General features: G+C 44.6%; 1 long non-coding RNA gene and 1 pseudogene across 2 annotated transcripts in view; one reads left to right on the top strand and one right to left on the bottom strand.

Moving 5' to 3' along the window:
• The window catches only part of LOC115939381 (uncharacterized), a 128780-nt gene that overhangs the window by 42407 nt on the left and 66239 nt on the right, over window positions 1-20134 (bottom strand). The window lies entirely within an intron of this gene.
• On the top strand, window positions 19328-20126 carry LOC102750782 (homeobox protein OTX2 pseudogene; annotated as a pseudogene).

Genomic DNA, 20134 nt, shown 5'->3' with positions numbered 1-20134 from the left:
AGCCACAAATGGCTAATGGATGCTTGAAATGTGGACTAGTACAACTGAGGAACGAAATTTCATTTCATTTCAATTTAAATAACCACATGTGCCTCGTGGCTACCATTCTGGACAGTGCTGGTCTACTGAATAGTGAGCATACTAAACAGGAGAAGATTATAATCCCTGTTATAGAACAGGAGCAACAGGAAATAAGTGTGTGTGTGTGTGTGTGTGTTGTGTGGTGAGCATAGTAGATTAAGCTCAAGCTACAGCTTCTGAATCTTCTTTCTTTACATACCCAAGGCTGATTGGACTATGTCCAAAAATAATTTATTTAGTTAAAGTTGGAACAAGCATTAAGGATGTGTTGCAGTTACCTCTAAAACCTGGAATTAAAATATTTTTAATTTACTAAAACTCTCCGTTTGATTACGCACTCTGTTTTAAAATTTTCCTGGCATGATGTTGCGTGTGGATCACACCAAATTAACAGTTTCTGTGTTAGGTGGAAAAAACAAATTGCAGAGAAGTATGTACAATATTATGCCAACTGCACAGATATATGTGTGTGTGTGCATATACACACATATACAAACATTTGTATATGAATAGAATTCATCTAGAACAGTGCTGTTCAACAGCACATTCTGTGATGATGGAAATGCCATCCATTCTGTCCAACACGGTGCAGCTAGTCATAGATGGCTACTGACCCCCTGAAATATGGCTGGTATGACTGAGGAATCGAATGTTTAATTGTATTTAATTTTAATTAATTTAAATTTGAATAGCCACAAGTGGCAAATGTCTACCTCATTAGATGGCACAGGTCTAGGAGAATAAACCTCAAGCCGTTCAAAGGGCTATACCTCAAAGGGGTTACGACTGGAGGGAGAAAAGTAAACTTTCACTTAAACTCTACACACCACTGTAGTGTTTCAATTTAATTATTTGGCTTTGTCCACCTGGCATGTAATAGCTCATTAAACAAATAAACAGGAAGGGAAGGTGTTTTAGCTTGGGCTGCTATAACAAAATACCACAGGCTGGGTGGCTTAAGTAACAGAAATTGATTTCTCACAGTTGTGGAGGCATTAAGTCCAAGATCAGGGTGGCAGTGGGGTGGGGTTCTGGTGAGTGCACTCTTCCTGCTTGCATATGGTCGCCCCTTCTCGCTGTGTCCGCACGTGGGGGGAGGAGAGCAAGCTCCAGTCGCTCTTCCTCTTCTTATAAGGACACCAATCCCATCATGAGGACCCTACTCTTATGACCCTTACATGTAAACCTAATCACCCAAATGTCCACCTCCTAATACCATAACATTGGGGGTTAGGTCACACCCCACAACTGATGTATCAGCAAACGGTACCAACTCTACCTTCGGTGTCCCCAATCCAACCACCTCTTATAACCCCCACTATTACCAACCCAGTCTCACCTAGACCATACCACACTTCCAGTCTTGGCCCCTACCCCCAACCCCACAGCATCCGTAGTGACCTTTTAAAATGAAGTCCTAGCATATCTGTCCCTACTCAGAAAGGCTCCCCAAGCCACTGGGAATCAAATCCAAGTTGCCCACCATTTAGGTCTTACATGGACCGACCCCTGGTACCTCTCCAACTTCATTTCTGAATGCTCTTGCATTCGTTGCCTGCACGGCTCCAAGAAAAACACTGCAGCCCGCAGAGCTGTTCCTCTGGTGTGTCCCATCTTAGGTCTTCGAACTTGCAATTCCCAGTGCCTGGAAAGCTCTTCTTACTTCACTCAGTGCCAGAAGACTGAATGCTTGTGTTCCCCCAGGATTCTATGTTGAACCCCTAATTCCCAATGTGAGAGTATTTGTAGATGGGGTGATTACGTCATGAAGGTGGAGGACCAGTGTCCTTCTAAGAGAAGACATGGGAGAAATGATCCCTCTCTCCCTCTGCCACGGGAGGACACGGCAAGAAGGCAGTTGTCTGAAGCCAGAAAGAGCGTGCTCACCAGGAACCCGACCCTGCTGGCACCCCGCTCTCAGACATCCAGGCTCCAGAACTGTGAGAAATAAATGTCTGTTGTGAGGCAACCCAGTTTACGGTATTTTGTTACAGCACCCCAAACTAACTAAGACACTCGCCCCCATGTTTCCCCATCCCAGTATTCAGCTTTACTTTTCTTCACAGCATTTATCAGCATCGGACATCATGTCACATGTTTCTTGGTTTCCTGGGCACCTCCCACACCAGAACAGAAGCTCAGAGTGGGCAGAGAGTGCGTGACGTCACCAAGATGGTGGCAGAGGTTGTTCCTGACTTCACACCCCTTCACAGCAACAACGAACGTCTGTTCAAGAACAAGACACTGAGAGACTCCTAGAACACAGGGGTGAGGCTGAAGCACCCCCTGCACCTCGGACACCAGGACAGAATGCATCAGAAGGTAAGAGAAGCAGCTATGTGTTGACCACAGCACACTGCCCCGCCCCCAGGCCAGTGCCCCACATGGAGAGGTCTCCCGTGGGCCACCAGGTCCTCCAGTGGGAAAGAAGAACCCAGGAGGGACAAACGGCAACCAGCACCGTGGGGCACTCTGCAGGAGCCCCCCACTCTAATCCCCCACCATGGGGACTGCAGGGCAATCTGAGGGGCTCAATCACTGGGGATCTGACTGTGACTGAGGCTGGGGGAGGGGCATACGACAACCAGCACAAGGATCTTGGCAGATGCGGTTCATACCCGCGGTGCCCTCATAGTCATTCATCGCAACCAGTGGCTTTGCTCATCTGCAGAACCAGGTTGGGGCGCAACCCTGACCGGGGAACTTGGGGGGGTGTAGATCTGCCAGATTCGGATCCCCAAATGAGGAGTTTTTCCAGAGCCTGGTTGGCAGAAATGCTCAGTAAACATTTACTGAATACATTAACTAAGTAGCTCTTACAGAACCATCTCTTAGAATAATCTATGAATCGGATGTCTGGAGTGAAGCAATAAAAACAAAAGGAGTCACAGTAGGGGAGAGGGTAGTAACTACTACGATCAGAAAAGAGGACACTGAAGCTCCTCCCCCCAACTCCACCCCCAAAAGACCTGAAGCCTCACCTCCGGCGGCACTCCAGGCCCAACCCAGGACAGGAGGAGGTCTGGCTCCTCCAAGGGATGCCCGGGAGCTGGTTTCGGGCTAACTGGAATGGATAAAAGCGGACAATTAACATTAACACGGTTACCTTCAGTGATCCAGAAAGTGGTTCCTTTATACCCTCTGTGACAAATAACCCTATTTTTTTTCTCTTTCAGCTGTAAGGCACTTAACATTTCAAACCTATAGTGAAGTAGAAGTTTGAACCTGGCTCTTAAGAAGGTAACAGATGGGCAAATAAGATACTTTCGTATAGAACGTGTTAAACCCGAGAAGCCTAGTGATAACAAATGCACTATTAACTGCATAAAGGCGATATAATTTCCAGGCAATTCCACAGAAACAACACAAGAATAAAAACATCGCAACCAATGACTTCCAGCTGGTTAGAGGTCTCCAGCTCCTCGCTAATATTCAGTATGTCAAGAGTCTATTATGGGATTCTACTGTTCATGGTCAGCCCTCAGAGAGAGGCGAGGCGGGAGATTGTATTCAGGGTGGCGAAGAGCATGAGCTTTGCAGCTCAAACGTGGGGCTGTATTTCCCACTGGGTGACTTGCTATTTAAGTGACCCTGACCAAATGACTTCACTTCTCAGAGTCTTAGTGTTCTGCTCTGTAAAACGAGGACAAAAAAATCAGCAACCTTACAGCATTTTTTTTTAAGATTATATGAAGGGATGTAAATAAAATCCTCAGCACAGACTTTAACAGTCTTTATTATAATATACTGGAATTCTGCATTTCAATGTTTCTCTCTTATGATCACCAGAAGGGCAGCTCTGTCATTCTCCTAATGTTTGCACCCTCCCCAGGCGCCCAGCTCTGGAACTAGATAGTTAATAAATCAATGAATTCTGTCTACTAAATGCTCGTATTTTTTTTTAAAGATTTTATCTATTTGACAGAGAGAGAGAGCACACAAGCAGGGGGAACGGCAGGCAGAGGGAGAAGGAGAAGCAGGCTCCCCGCTGAGCAGGACTCAATCCCAGGACCCTGGGATCATGACCTGAGCCAAAGGCAGTCGCTTACCCGACTGAGCCACTCAGGCGCCCCTAAATGTTCGTATTTTTATGTGAAAGACAACCAAAGAGATGATACAAAGAAAGAGAAGGGAGGGGGTTTGGCTGAGAGGAGAAAGGAGCCACACAGAGGCAGCAGATGGGAGAGGCAGTGATTACAAGGAGCAACAGGGAAGTGGGCAGCCACCCTCCAGAGCAGGTCAGAGAATCAGCACACGAAGTGTAGAAAAGATCTGAGGTCTACTTGGCAGAAGTGGAGGCCAAAACGCCCACCTCACTGCACCCCAACGACCTGCAAAGGCACTGGTGAGCCACACCAGAGACAACACAGACAGAGCACTGTGATAATGACAAAACTGCTCTATCCAGGAGATTCCTGCCCGCTTCTCTTCTGAAAGATGCCAATCACCTTTTCCCCTGGGTGTATGCAGGATAAAGCCTACGGGACTATCTCTGCAGAGTGCAGAACCACTGAGCAGCCAAGAGAGATGGTTACCATCTACAGCTCAACGCAGCAGCGAGCTGGATCACAGAGTGAAGTCCTCTGGCCATGCAAGCACACACGCACACAGCAGGAGTGCAAGGATCCTGCCACCCTACAATAAATCCCACATAAATAAAATCTTCTTTGCAGAAGGCAAAGGACAGTAGTGAGCAAATGTGTTACTGTACCTGAAAGAGGAAGCAGACGTACTTGCCTTCTGACAGAAGTCAGTTTGACAAGAGATGAAACAACAAAGATGACTAAGACAGTATGAAAAGTAGAAGAAAAACTAGGCTGTCGTCGGCTCACGGATGCCAAGGGATGGGAGAAGGCTCGGTGGCAGGGAGGACGAAGAGCCCTACGGCAGGAGTGCATCCTCTGACCAGAGGAAGCGGGGAAGAGGAGCAGTCCTGAGTTTGAAGACAGCTTAGTAAAAGTCAGCATGAAGAATCAGGGTGGCAGACAGCTAGCCAGAAGAACAAGAAGCGACTGGTGCCCAGTGCTGAGCAATCGCCTCAATTTACGTGAACAGGCACCAATCTGCCCAGTTGCCGGACTTTGTCCAGCACAGCTCAAGAGCCCAGGTGTAAGCAAGAGGACAAAATGGCCAGGATGTGCAAGAGGCTGATTCAGTACCGGGACTATAAATTCTAAGTTGAATCAGGACGAAAATAAAGATGGAAAGGTATGGAGCAAAGGAGGCAGCAAACGAGAGGTCACCGCGGGATCAAAAGAGAGGTGGGGTACAAGGTGGATGGACGGGGGGGTGTGGTCAAACGGGAGATTTCTGACGAACTGATCTGAGCCATGAGTAGACAAGGCCTAGAGAGTGGGGAGATGGAGGAAGTTGGGGAGAAGACCCCTGGTGATGAGCAGCCCCCACTCCCATGCAGTCAGGGAAGTAGGTGGGTCATCCAATGTAGCTGGGTGGGAACAATGAGGTGGTCACCAGTGAGGGTGGGAGTAACGAGAGAGTCAGCAGGTCATGGTTACGAGGAAGACAGAAGATGGTTATCCATACAGCCTGATACTCAGAAAAAGCAGGGGTTGTTACCGGAAGGGAGAAAAGCAAGTATCTAGTGTCGCCACACCAAGCATGGGGGCCGCCACCCCACCTTCCAAGTAGTCTTGTCACTCTGCCAATGATAACGTTAATCTAATCAGGTAGTTCCTGCCGGTTTTTATTCTGAAGGAAACCAATCTTTCCCCCACATTTATTCAAGATAAATACTAGTAGGCTATTTCTTCAGGTTAGTAGAGCCTCCCTAAGAGGAAATCTTCAGTGATTGGGACATTCATCTGAGAATGCAAAAGGGGGTCACACATTTACCCACATGCTGACAGAGTATAAGTAAATTAATGCTTTTATTAGATTTTTTTGAAGCCCAAGTTTTTACCATATCTTACACTAATTGGAAACAAGGGTTTGTCTCAACATTGGAAAACTATGTCCTTGTCATTATACTGAAGACTGAAGGGATCCAGTGTATTTTTTACTATCTCCCTGCTGCCAATACTCTGTCACTGGTTCAACCGATGAACCCATTTACGATGCAGTCCTTCATGTCACTAGAGAAGGACTTCAGGGCTCTCCCACTCCTCTGAATAGATTTGCTTGGGGATTGTCTGCTTCAGGAAAATTTCATGGATACCCACGCGTCTAGTCCCTGTTCTCCCAACAAGATGCTACCCCGTTCTGCCAGGGCACTCCCTGGGCAGGTCTGTTACTGCACTTAACACACCTGACTGTTAAGTAAGACAAGCCTTATGACCGAGGACAAGTACCTAACCTCTGAACTTATGCACCTGTGAAAGAGTAAGAACTTCAGGCTTTTGTATCAATTCATGAGCTGAAGTTTATGCCTAGAAAGCACTTACAACAGTCCCTGGCATATGGTAAGAGCCATGGAAGTGTTTGCTATTCTTATAAGGATATGTATTTGCATGTCTCTGTAGACTTACTAGCATCTTTATAATAGAGACTAAGTCTGAATCGCTATTCCCCAGTGCCTAGTACAGTGACTGGCTACTCAGACATTCAGGGCATGAATGCAGGACTCAATCAATAGGCCAATTTTTATCTCATAAGAAATATGACAATGTAGATATTTAAAAATAATAAAATGAAGGATTACCTTATTTGTAACCCACCTTGCTTAAAAATAATTTAAGGCAGTTCATAAACTATAGCCTTACATTTCAAAATGGTAATGAAATGAAACAAGTTAAAATTAAGGATAGAACTCCCATTAGCAATAGCACGAAAAAGTCAGTGGACGTCTTAAGCATTAAGTACACTTGGGGCACCTGGGTGGCTCAGTCGTTAAGCGTCTGCCTTCGGCTCAGGTCATGGTCCCAGGTCCCAGGGTCCTGGGATCGAGCCCCGCACAGGGCTCCCTGCTCAGCGGGAGGCCTGCTTCTCCCTCTCACACTCCCCCTGCTTGTGTTCCCTCTCTCGCTGTGTCTCTCTCTGTCAAATAAACAAATAAAATCTAAACAAAAAAAAAAAGGATTAAGTACACTTACATACATTTTTGACTCTAAGAATTAGAAAATTTTCACTTTTGTTGTAGGAGGAAAAAAAAAAAAAGCCCAAGGCCTTGGCTCCCCACCAGGATTTGTTATCCTAATTTCTTCCACAGACCTAGGAACTAGGGAGGAAAAAGACCGTAACAACAAAATTCACCTACTTCCTGTCCCACGTCTTCAAGAGGAGAGTCTCAGAGCTGTGTGATCGAAGGTAAGCAACTGAGGCATCCAAAATAAAATTCAAATTATTGTGACTGAAAGCTCAAAACGTTCATAAAGCCCACAGCTGCTCAGAGTGGAGACGCGGCCCTCTTAGTCTCCAGCAGAAAAAAGCCATTTTCTATACTTCATCTCGTTTCTAACATTTCTGTAGGACACCTGATCGAGGATCATAACACAACCCTATTTAAAATGAGCACTGCTAATATGTTAATATTCTGGTTCTTTTCAGAGGATTTCTAACACTATGGAAAACGAGTCTGTCACCTCACTAACAGGACTTCCCTCTTCCACGGGTGCATGAAAAACACCACCGTATGCATGAAAATGGAATTTCATCAAAGTCCATGGGAAATAAAGTCTGGGAGTGTCGGTGTTTCCCAGTGGAAGAGAAATGTTTATCTTATCCTTATGGCTCATCCAAGATGAAACCTATGTAGAGAGAAGGAGAGTGAGGAGTGAGAGGGACATCTTTACAAGTCAAGGAGGCTGTGTCTACTTGCTGGAAGAATCCCCCATTCCTGTTCACGGAAGGCCCTTCCACTCGTGCCCTCACACCGCAGAGCGGGATGCCCCTCTACCATCGAAGGCAGCCTGACTCGATAAATACAAGTTCAAGCCTGAGTACTCAAGGACGCAGCAAATGATGAATAAACTCCTCTTCTCCACATGCTGGAAGTTCTCCTAGTGATTACAAACTCCGATACAGGCACATCCAAAGAGCACCTGCTTTTCCAAATAACTTCACAGCTGACTGAAACCACCTGGAGCAGTAACTTCTCTCGTGCTTTCCCAAGTAAGCCAGCATTCACACCTACAAACACTCCCATTGGAGAAAGAGTGTTTAAAAGGTAAGGATAAAGCACAACACAACACACACACACACGTCTTAAAAACAGTGTGTTTTTCTATAATTAAGTGTTAAGCTCTTTTTAACAAACAGAACAAAAACTGAGGTCTCAGTCTGAGAGGGAGTGCATCTGAGGATTCCAATTTCCAAGTATATACCTCCTGGTTCTGCACCCTTTCATGATTGCATAAATGGTTGCCTGGGAAGCCTCCTCAAAGAGGTTCAAATACACTCTTTTCTAAGCTCGCAGGCATGATTCAGTACCTTTGCACCCACAAAGTCAGTCCTCCTGAGTTCTTAGAGGCAGATATTTTTGCAATCTGGATAACATTAAAAAAAACAAAAGGAGAATAATTACATATTTTGAATACAGATTTCTAACAGGAAAAAAGGCTAAAAGCAGGTCCCTGTTCCCATTAAGCTTAGAAGACGGTCGCAGATTCTCCAATATGCCCATTCAATCTCTACCAGTTAACTGCGGAGTATTATTTTCATGGCAGTATGTTGACATGACAACAATGAAATGTTACAACAAAAGAGAACAGAGAAGACGCTGGAACAGTAAGGCCATCGAGGTAACAAAAGTGAGGGCAGTCGGAGGGGTGTGACAGCCCGGCCCCCCCAAAACACTGCAGACCTAACTCCCAAGGTCAGGTTCCCTGATGTTTCTTGCAACCTGTCTATACCTCCGCCCACAACAACACCACAACTTCGTTAACCAGTGACAAGAAAACATAATGCCTATGCCCCCATGCCATGCCCTCCTGGGGCAAGGGCATCTTTGAAGCTTCTATTTTAACCCCAGCAGATGCACTGAAGGAGACTCCCGGGAGGAGAGCAAAATCTTACGTAAAAAAAAAAAGAATCTTATGTAATTAGCAGGAATACCACGAACAGCCTCAAGGCCAAGGCCAGATGACAGCAGGGTTCTGAAACTGCTTCTGGTGCCTCAGGACAGAGATGGGACCAGCCGGAGAAGGCGAAGGGCAGGGCGCCGGGGCCCCAGGGCTGGACGCAGAGTACTTCCAGCAGAAAGGCCTTGGACTTTCTCTGAGCTCCTAACCCAGCCTGGGTGCTTCGTCCAACACCTTCTCAGAATTGTCTTACCATTACGGTATTTTCTTTCATTGTGTTGAGAACAATCATCATTTAAAATTGAGTAAGTTAAAACCAACTCTGCCAGAGGAAAAGCCAACTACTAACTCCCACCTGTACTCCCCAGCTTCCGGGCGTCTCAGAGCTGCCCCAGGCTGCAGGATGGGTGGGAGGAAGGGCAAGGGAAGAGGCACACCCAAAGTCAAGGCCCTCAGCAGTGCTTCCCTGGAAAATGAAAATACGCTGCTAACTTCTATCCTGCTGCGGCAGACACTGCGGCTCATCCGTGCCCACGCGGATGGCTCGGGGTTAAACCTCGCTCAGTGGCAAAGGGCCCCTACTGCCCTCAGGATAAAAATCCAAGCTGAAAACTGGACTGCGCTCTGCAGTGACTGTGAACCTCTTCAAGAAAAACAGCCCCAAACCTGGTCTGCAACAGAACCAGGTTGCTTACTATTCATTCACAACATCCTAGTGGGAAGACATCAACAACATTCCAGAAAAAATACTTTTTTTCTGATGCAATTTTTTAGTGAACTTTAAGAAGATTAAGGCGTGCTCTGGAGAACCCATTACCATTCACCCAGATGACTGTCAATTATCCACTAGACTAGTTAGAGTCTAAAGATTTTTAACCAGACATTCTTTTCAATGATGATTCAATCATTCTTTCTTCCTATGATGAAGAGTCAATCTTGGGAGTACACCTACCGGGGGCCTCTTCCCTTGCACTGCAAAACTGTGATAAAATGTTGGCATGTGTTCATAACTAAACTGTCTCGGAAGTTTTCTTTAACAAACCCTAACCTGAGGCAGGTCCTAATTGCTCTGCCCTTTCCAGCGTGCTCCTTAGTCTCCAACCTCTACCGGTCTTTGAATACACACAGCAACCTCCCCCAGGAGCACCCCCAGAGCCTGACACTTCCCCTGGCTCTCTGTCTCCCCCCAGCTTATCACAACCCCCATCTTCTCTCCGTTTACTGGTATCCATCCTCGCAATGCTGGGTCTTATGTTGCTTCCTCCAGAAGGATGTCCGGAGTGTCTGTGCCGCAGGCCCTCCCTGGTGCTTCTGCATCAGAGCTGTCACCACTCGGCCCTCCGTTTCCCTCGCTGGACTGGAAGCTTACTGAAGATGGCACTGGGCCTTTTTATTTCCGTACCCCCACCTCATCACGGAGCCTGGCTCAGAATGAGCACGTAATAAATGTTTGTTGAATGAATGAACATTAACAGCCTCGGGCAGGAGTCAACCTTCCAGACACACGTGTCTCATCCGCCCGTGCAACCCACTTATAGATGCTCTGGTTTGGATCAAGTCAAAATCAGATGGATAGCTCAACATTAAGACGGATGTTTCTGCATCATAGTGTTAAGGAGAGAGATAAAGCTGCAAAAAAAATGTACTGCAAGAGGGACTCACGGTGCAGCTTAGAAAGCAGGCCTGAGATGCACTGTGGTTCTGAAGAGAGCCCGCCTCTGCACCTAGCGGCTGTCGAGGCACACTCTGGCAGGCCTGGCCCAGAGCAGAACGCACTGACCCACTCAAATCCACTCCAAAGCACAGGCGGGCCGACGAGAGCCGATTTAAATGGAAAATCTCCCGAACTTTCACAATTAGAGGAAAAACACGGGATTTTAGAGAAGGAAAATTTAAAAGGGGGCAATTAAAGATGGATAACAATTTCAAAGCAGCCTTACAGATCTGAACTTCTTGGCACAAGAACATAAAAAGTTAGTTTTCCATGGAAACATGTTAGGTAAGTGTTGGGGATGTAAAGGCCTGAGGAGGAATCAGGATAATTCAGGATGAACTCTCTTTTACTGTTTGTTGGCTTTTGAATAGGGGTGGGAGGACTTTCCTGATGCCTGAAGGGAAGGGGAGTCTCTGTTCCTCACCCACTCCCCCCGACCTTTCTGACCTATGGAGCGCTGTCCCTGAGAACAAACCCACTGAGTCCTGGGCAGGGGCTTTGGGACAGAGCAGATCTCGTCCAGGGGCTGCTTTCTGTGCACAGACGTGAGTCTTTCTCCCCGGCAGGAAAATCTGCACTCAGTACTAAACCTTCCAAGTGGGCTTATAGAGTCATAGGGTGGATGCCAGGCTCCTGTCCACTGCTGGGGGTTTTCACCTGTTCCCAGGCGGTCAGGGTGACTGAACGGACAGGGGGTGTCCCTACAGAAGCCACTGTATCCCCTCACACGAGCTCAGGAAAGTACAAGTCCAGGACAGGTGGTCCACACAGACTTTTCCTGCCTGCCTTTCTCACAACAGACCAATGACACAGGAGATGTCGTGACTCTTCATCCCGTATATTCTCCCAAAAATGGCTCAATACTTATCGTCTTTTTGAAGATCACCTCAAGGCCTTAGAAACTGACCCGAATAGTAACTGCAGGAAGCATACTTGCTGATCTGAGCAGTGGAAATACGCCTGACTCTGAGCACAAAGGACGGGAGGGCCCGCAGCTAACCAGAGAGGCCGCGGTTAGTTCGGGGGAAGGCTGGGAAGGAGCTCCTGTGTCCAAAGCTCTGTGGAGTTCTCTTTACTCACTACGAAAGAAAACAGCCCGTATATACCCAAAGATTTTATATGTAATAGATCTTTAACTGACCTGAGAACAAATTAATTCTTTGTATTTCACTTTATAATGCTCAGCCTTTCTCGGTCTTGCACATCCGTACTTAGAAAAAAGAATGAGTAATATTAAAACACAGGGACGGTACACTGAACAGTCCTCACACCACTGAGACATAAAACGTATGCAATACTATTCTACCTTCTACACATATATAAAAACCTTAAAGGAGGCTTACAATAGAACACGTGGGAATCCCCCACATGAATTTAAGAATCTTTTGACGGACTGAAAGTAGTCTTGAGGGGCCACGGAAAGGATTTCCCGTGTGGTTGACTCAAAACGTTATTCTGTTTCTGAGCTGTCATACCAAATGGTCCTCAAGTGAGCAAAAACTATTAAAATGTATTTTTTGAACTTCTCCCCCTAGTACTGAACGCCAAGACTGACTTAAAGACCAAATACTCTAACATACTATTTCTTAGATAAGCTCACAAATAAGAAGGAACATGAAGTTTTAATGTTCTGAAAACACACTCTAACCTGTCCTGCTCAATGAAACATTCACACCTCTCTACGAAATTAAGTGTCTGCAGATATGGATTTGCAGAATTGATCATTTTGGGACATCACAAATTTCTCACAAGATTTTCTGAAACAGTAAGGAAGTTCCCTAAGAGCACATAAAATGTGGACTCGAACAAAAACCTAATTTACAGACCACTTCAAGAACATTCCTGTTCGATGCTAAAACAGTGATACATTATTCTTTTTATATTCTTTTTTTTTCTTTTTAAATTCTTATTTAGAAAATGACTTGAAGTGGAAATGTAAATAAAGTCATCTGAGTTGAGTGCAAAAGGAGTAATCAGACCCCCCCCCCAAAAAACAATCAAAGTCACTGAGAAATTCACCCCACAAGCGACAGGACAACAAGCGATCTGTAAACTCCTGAGGTACAGCGGCTTTCCAGCGACAGAGGCGTGTGGTAGGCTAGCCTACTATGGTATCAGGACAGGGGTCCGAGAGCATTAAAACTCATAAATCTTTAACATCATTTTATACAGAGAAAAGATTTCCATCACATTAAGTAGAATAAATACATTGTGGTGTTTACTAGATAAGCTTCAATATGGCTAAACATGTTCTTACGCTGAACTCTCCCCACCAACAGCCAGAGAGAAATAAAGCTCCCTTGGGCTAGAAATATGAAGGACAAGCTGTACAGCCATCTGAGCAGAACAGCCTGTGGGATACAAGGGTGGAGCGTACAGGGCATACAGATTTAAAAAAAAACATATTTTTTTAAGTAAAGCTCTACGCCCAGTGTGGGGCTTGAACTCACGACCAGAGATGAAGAGTCTCGTGCTCCACCGACTGAGCCAGCCAGGGGCGCCGGGGTATAAAGATTTTTAAATAAAACCAATAAACCAAACATAAGAGGAATGGAATAAAGATTCAGCACAGCTACTAACTACTTCAAATCCCTCTTAAGCCCAGGCAACTTTTATTTTTTCTTCGGGCTTTCAACACAAAAATCTATGCATGTGGAACACAAAAAAGTAACAGGTGTGGTTTAAACATAACACAGTGCAGACGGATGAGACAATTAACAAAACTCTTAAATTGAGTCTACACTGTGCTTAGGGATTTGCTTCCGAAGAGCAGAGTATGGAAGAGGGTGGGGAATAAATTTACAGGCAGAAACCTGCCAACACTACTCTGGCCAAGGGATCAAGGTCAACGTCATGAGGGGTAAGTCATGATGATGGCCTGTTCCCTTCATACAATGTGGTAGGAATAGCACTTCACTTCTGTGGTTTTCCTCTCGAAAACCCATAAACCCCCATGTAATCAGGAAAAACATGAGAAAAACCCAGACTGAGGGACATCCCACAAAATATCTGACCAGTATTCCCCAAACTGACAGTGTCATCAACAACAAGGGAAGGCTGAGAAACTGTCACGGACCGAAGAAATTAAGGAGACATGACGACAAAATGTGATGTGATATCCTGGGTGGATCGCAGAACAGGAAAAAGACATTAGGGAGAAACTAGTGAAATCGGAATAAAGTGTGGGTTTTAGTTAATAGTAATGTACCAATTCCTTGTTCCTGAATTGTGCCAAATGCAGCATAATAATGTATGAGTCAGCAACTGGGGTAACTGGGTGAAGGACATATGGGAACTCTCTGTCCTATCTTTGTAATGTTGCCTCAAATCTAAGATCATTCTAAGTCAAGAGTCTATTTAACCATTTCAGTAACTGAGTCCACGGCCCCGATGAGGGTACTCCAGGTGTGTGCTGCTGCACTTTCCACAGCAGCCAGCCCACACAGGCCAGGGTCCTGAGCGTCCTGTGTACCGACCATCACTGCAGCCAATCTGGGAACCTGTCTAAGATGCCGGGAGATCACAGATGGTGCGCAAGCGACAAGAACAAACATCTCTGGAGTGCCTAACACCCCTATGTGAAGTGAAAAAGAGGCAGTTTTATGCAAGAAAAAAGACAAAGGCTAAATGGGTTGGCCCAGAGCCATCAGTGCTCTGTGAAAACACATGACAAACCAGCCTTCATCCTTCACTTAGCAAATACCACTGCCAGAATCCAAGCAGGTGTGAAAAAGAGTTATGCAGACGTCCATCCTACCCGACAGGCTTTGCATCCTATTTCCTTACCATAAAAAAAGGTAAATCAGAGAAGTAAGGGCACAGAATTCCTTTTAAGGATCTGTGGGAGAAAGTGAGCCATATTAAAAAAACAAAACAAAACACCACTTCTTTGACCAAATAGCACATAAATTATTATCTATTTTCAAGAATCTGTCTGGACAGGGAACATGTGGTACTATGTGAACCATGTTTTGTAAGGAGGAGGCAAAGCCTTCCAAGTGCTGCTCAATATAGAAAAACATTTTGTCTTTACAGAATAAACATGTGGCATGATTCTGTTTGCTGCAATGAATTTCTTTAATTGCCCTGAATTTTAATCGAAAAAGAAATATGGGGATTTATCTTCTCTAACCAAAAAGTTCCAGAATTTGCAAACTAGATGAATATGCAGTACTTATTAGACCAGAAAATTTAAATATAAATGCTTTTAAATTTTTCAGAAAACTAATATACTATCATTCAAAATCCTAACAGTTTTAAAGGAACAGGGACCAATTATTTAAAGTTCATGTGGGGGTGGGCCTGGGTGGTTCAGTGGGTTAAGCATCTGACACTTGATTTCAGCTCAGGTCATGATCTCAGGGTAGTGGGATCGAGCCCCGTGATGGGCACCCTGTTCAGCAGGAAGTCTGCTTGAGATTCTCCCTCTCCCTATGCCCTTCCCCCGTGCATGTGCATGCAACCTCTCTCTCTCTCTCAAATAAATAAAATCTTTTTTAAAAAAAAGATTTTATTTATTTATTTGACAGAGACACGGCGAGAGAGGGAACACAAGCAGGGGGAGTGGGGGAGGGAGAAGCGGGCTTCCCGCGGAGCAGGGAGCCCGACGTGGGGCTCGATCCCAGGACCCTGGTATCATGACCTGAGCTGAAGGCAGACGCTTAACGACCGAGCTACCCAGGCACCCCTAAATAAATAAAATCTTAACAAAAAATCTTAAAGTTCATGTGAAAGAAAAATAATGCAGAAATCACCCAGGAAAATCTGAAAAACAGCAATAACAATGATGATGAGGAGGAGGAAGGGGGGGTCCTGTTCTACCAGCTCTAATAATTCAAACTGTGTGGTACAGGCTTAGAATTGACAGATCAGTGGAAAAGAATAACACATCTGAAAATAAAACAAATATTAAAAATTGGTTCACTTATTCAAACATTTATCGAGTGCACTGTTGATGGTTGCTGGATGGTGAAACAAAACAGGCTAGTCAGTCAAACCAAAAGGACAAAGTATGCAAAAACTGGTTAACCACATGGGGAGAAAATAAGTTAGGTATCTTTCTCGTATCTTACACCTGAATACATCTCAGATAAATATCTAATTATACAGAATATCCTAGCATTACGAGAATAAAACATAGCTGCATATATATGATTTTGTGATGGGAAAGATGAGTTCCAGAATAATCACTGTGAAATATGTTCATCTACTAAATGTCAATAGGGGCACCGTTAAATAAATGACTGTCTAGCCAAGGAATGGATTGTTATGTAGTAATTAAATTGTTAGTGAAGGTATTTATTTATTAACATGAAAGTGTCAGTATTTAGTAGAATGGTAAGTTATAAAACTTCTGTGTACAGTAAGAAGACCTACATACAAATATTAAATAAGACATCGACGGGAAATATTTAGTGTTCGATAAAGATGTTAATTCTCCTCAAATTGAATGCATGAACTCAATCAAAGGAAGGTTTTTCACGGAACGGAACTCTAAAATGCAGATGGGAGAGCAGAAGACAGCAAGGAGGGACAATTTTAAAGAAGAGCAAGAAGGGAGGATTTGCTCTACCAGACAAGACACCACCAAGAAATAAAGAAAATTTCACAGTGTGAAATTGGAGCAGGAAAAAAAGTGGACCAGGGCAACAAAAGAGTCCCCAGAAGATCTTCATCGATGGAAACCATATGACAGGATGGCAGTGCATCCCCATGCGGCAAGGATGCACCCATTAGTAAGGGCTGAGAGGAAAACTGGCTATCCAGAGAAAAGTAAAATGAGGTTTCTACGCTTCACAATACACACACAACTCCATTTTAGATGGACTGCAGGTGAAACTGTGCAAAGCTAAACTTTAAAACTTTCAGTAGAAAACAGAGAATATTTTTATATGACCTAGCCTGAGAAAGAATTTTAAAAAGAAGACACAAAGACACAATGCTGCACAAAAAGGCCTGATTAAATGTGACTGCATTAAAGGGAAACTCCTATTCAGCAAAAGATATTATTTTAAAAGTGAACAATCAAGCCCCAAAGCAGAAGATATTTGTACACCTATAAACAACAAAGAATGAGTAAGAAAAATATATAAAGCTTGCCTACAAATTAACTTAAAAAAAAACCAATAGGAAAATGGGCACATAATTGGAATACACACTTCACAGTAGAAACTCAAGGGGCTAAAAAACACATAAATTCTCAATCTCACCAGAATTCAACAAAATTCTAATTAAAACCACAACAAGATACCATTTCATACCCATGAAACTGGCAGAATCAGTCTGACAATGACAAGTGTTTTGAGGTTTTAAAGCAAGGTACAATCACTGGAGAGAGCAATTTCATTATACTGTAGTTACTAAATCTGAAGTTGTCCGTATCTTAAGACCCAGAAATTTTCTGGCTATATAACCCACTAAGTGCATGCACTAGGGAGATAATGTTCATAGCCACATTTTTTCAATAGTGAAAAATTACAACACTTCAACATCTGTCAATAGGGAAATGTGTTTAAAAATTGTGAGGTATTTAGGGGCACCTGGGTGACTCAGTCGGTTGAGCATCTGACTCTTGGTTTCATGATCTCAGGGTCATGAGAACGAGCCCCGCGTTGGGTTCAGTGGGGAGTCTGCCTGAAATTCTCTCTCTCCCTCTCCCTCCCCCAACTCATGCCCATGCACTCTCTCTTTCTCAAATAAATAAATCTCTAAAAAAAAATTGAGGTATTTATAAAACTCAATACTATAAGACATTTAAAATAAGCAACTACAGCTACAGACATTAATATGAATAAATCTCAAAAACTTCACACTGGGCCAAAAAGGCAAGTCCAGTACATATGACATGCACTGTAGTCAACGCTGAGATCTTGGTGCCGAGAGGCCTCCTTTTAGCGCTGCCAAGTTCCCTCCCCCAGCTACTGCGAGTGCTGCAGGCTGACCGCTCTCAGCTGAGAAGGGTCACCTCATCCAAGTGAGGTGCCCTCTCGAAGGGCAGCCTGCATTCCAATCACTGCTCCACGGGTGGCCCCTTGCCCCAACCTGCGACGATTCTGAAGGGCGATGCCTCCTCCCATGCTCCCCTCAGGATCCGCTGAGGCCTTCCTTATGACTGCACTGCCACCCAGTCTCTCTCTCTCCGCCCATTCCTGGTTCAGTCTCTTTCACGGGTGTTAATCCTAAAATTTCCTTAGTAAACTTCCTGCATGTTAATCTCCTTCTACAGAGTCTGCTTTCCTTGGAACTCTACTTGCTTTCAACAGATACAATTTATATCTTGTTTGAAAACATGTACCACATAAATTTAGGAAGACGGAAATCATACCAAGTATATTTTCTGACCACAGTGGAATGAAACCAGAAATCAAAAGCAGAAGGAAGACTAGAAAATTCACAAGCATGTGAAAATTAAAATAACATGCTCTTGGACAACCAATGGATCATAGATGAAATGAAAAGGGAAATTAGAAAATATCTTGAGGAAAAACAAAAATAAAAACACAACATATTAAAACTTACGGGATGCAACAGAAGAAATCCTTCCTCAGAGGGAAGTTCATAGTGATGAACACCCACATTAAGAGGTAAGATCCCAAATAAATAAGCTAACTTTATACCTCAAGGAACCAGAAAAAGAGCAAACTAAGCCCAAAGTTAGCAGGAAGAAGGAAACAAGATTAGAGCATAAATAAAACAGAGTAGACAAAGAGGAAAAAGTACAACTAAGGGTTGGTTTTTTGAAAAGAACAACAAAAATGACGAGCCTTTAGCTAGACTAAGAAAAAAAAGAACGCTCAAATAAATAAAATCAGAAATAAGAGACACTACTGATGTCACAGAAATAAAAAGGATCATAAAAGACTACTGTGAACTATACAACAAATCGGACAACCTAGAAAAAATGGGAAAAATCCTAGAAATACACAACCTACACCAAGCCTGAATTAAGAAGAAACAGAAAATGTGAACAGCTCTGTATCTCGTAAGGAGGTTGAATCAGTAATCCAAAGCCTCCCAACAAAGAAAAGCACAAGACCAACAGCTTCACTGGTGAATTCTACCAAATATTTAAAGAAGTAGTAAAGCCAATTCTTTTCAAACTGGTGCTGGCATTAAGACACACACGTAGACCAAGGGAACAGGAGAGCGAGCCCAGAAGTACACCCACACATTTACGGTTAACTGATCTTCAGAAGGGGTGCCAAGAGGGAAAGGACACAAAAGGGGAAGGACGATGTCTTCAGCAAATAACCTTGGGAAAACTGGATCTCCTCATGCAAAAGAACAAAACTGGACCTTTATCTTACACCACACACAAAAGTCCACTCAAAATGGATTAGAGACAAACCTAAGGCCTAAAGCTGGACGACTCCTAGAAGAAAACCAAGAAGAGGAGGCCGAGAAACAGCACCTCTGTCTGTTGGTTCTGCCCTTAGTTCCTGCACTCCAGATCCACCCACTGAGGCCCTGGAGCCTGTCCACCCCAGGAGAAACGTGATCTTCCAGCTGGGTACCCCTGATCTGGGCCAACAGTATACCTCACAGCAACCTTATTACGATGGCTCATCTTAAACAACTGCCTCACACAGTCAATGGGCTGAGTCTGACCACTTGGGGCTGCTCCTCAGTGGGCTACCTGCTCTTCAGGGGCACCACCCACCTCCCCCCAGATAGTGTCAGGAGAGGACGATGTTCACCCAAGGTGCAGCTAGACGTGCCTGAAGCACTGTTTGCTAAGACCTGGTCCCCAGACATCATGCGGAAGAGATGGTGCTGAAAAACCAACTCGCCCCAGGGGTCCAGGGCACATGGTTTAAGAATCAAAGAGCTAAATGCCACCATCAAGCAGCAACAACAACAGAACGGAGGTCAAAACAAAGTCAGACCTGCCAAAAAGAAGACCTCTCCAGCTCAGGAAGTGAGTTCACAGAGTGGACCCAGTGGCCAATTAACTCCCTCCCCTAGCACCTCAGTCCCAGCTATTTCCAGCAGCAGGGCTCCTGTGTCTATCTGGATTCCAAATTCTGTCTCCCCACTGTCAGATCCCTTGTCCACCTCCTCTTCCTGCATACAGAGGCCCTACCGTGTGACCCATACTCAGGCTTCAGATACAGTCAAGGATATGCTGCTCAGTGTCTTACTTTGGGGGCATGGACCATGGATCTTATTTGACCCCTGTGCATCACCAACGTCCTGTACCAGGGACACTCAGCCCCACAGGTACCAATGCAGTCACCAACCATCTCAACCAGTCCCTAGCTTCTCTTTCTGCCCAGGGATGTAGAGTTTCAAGCTTGTGTTTTAACTCAACCACTGATTGTTTGGATTATAAGGACCAAACTGCTTCCCGGAAGCTTAACTTCAA

The sequence above is a fragment of the Leptonychotes weddellii genome, chromosome 12 (assembly GCF_054177405.1).
Source record: "Leptonychotes weddellii isolate Sample4059 chromosome 12, ASM5417740v2, whole genome shotgun sequence".
Classification (NCBI taxonomy): Eukaryota; Metazoa; Chordata; class Mammalia; order Carnivora; family Phocidae; genus Leptonychotes; species Leptonychotes weddellii.
The sequence above is the reverse complement of the archived record's forward strand: the minus strand, read 5'-3'. Positions and strand labels throughout refer to the sequence as shown.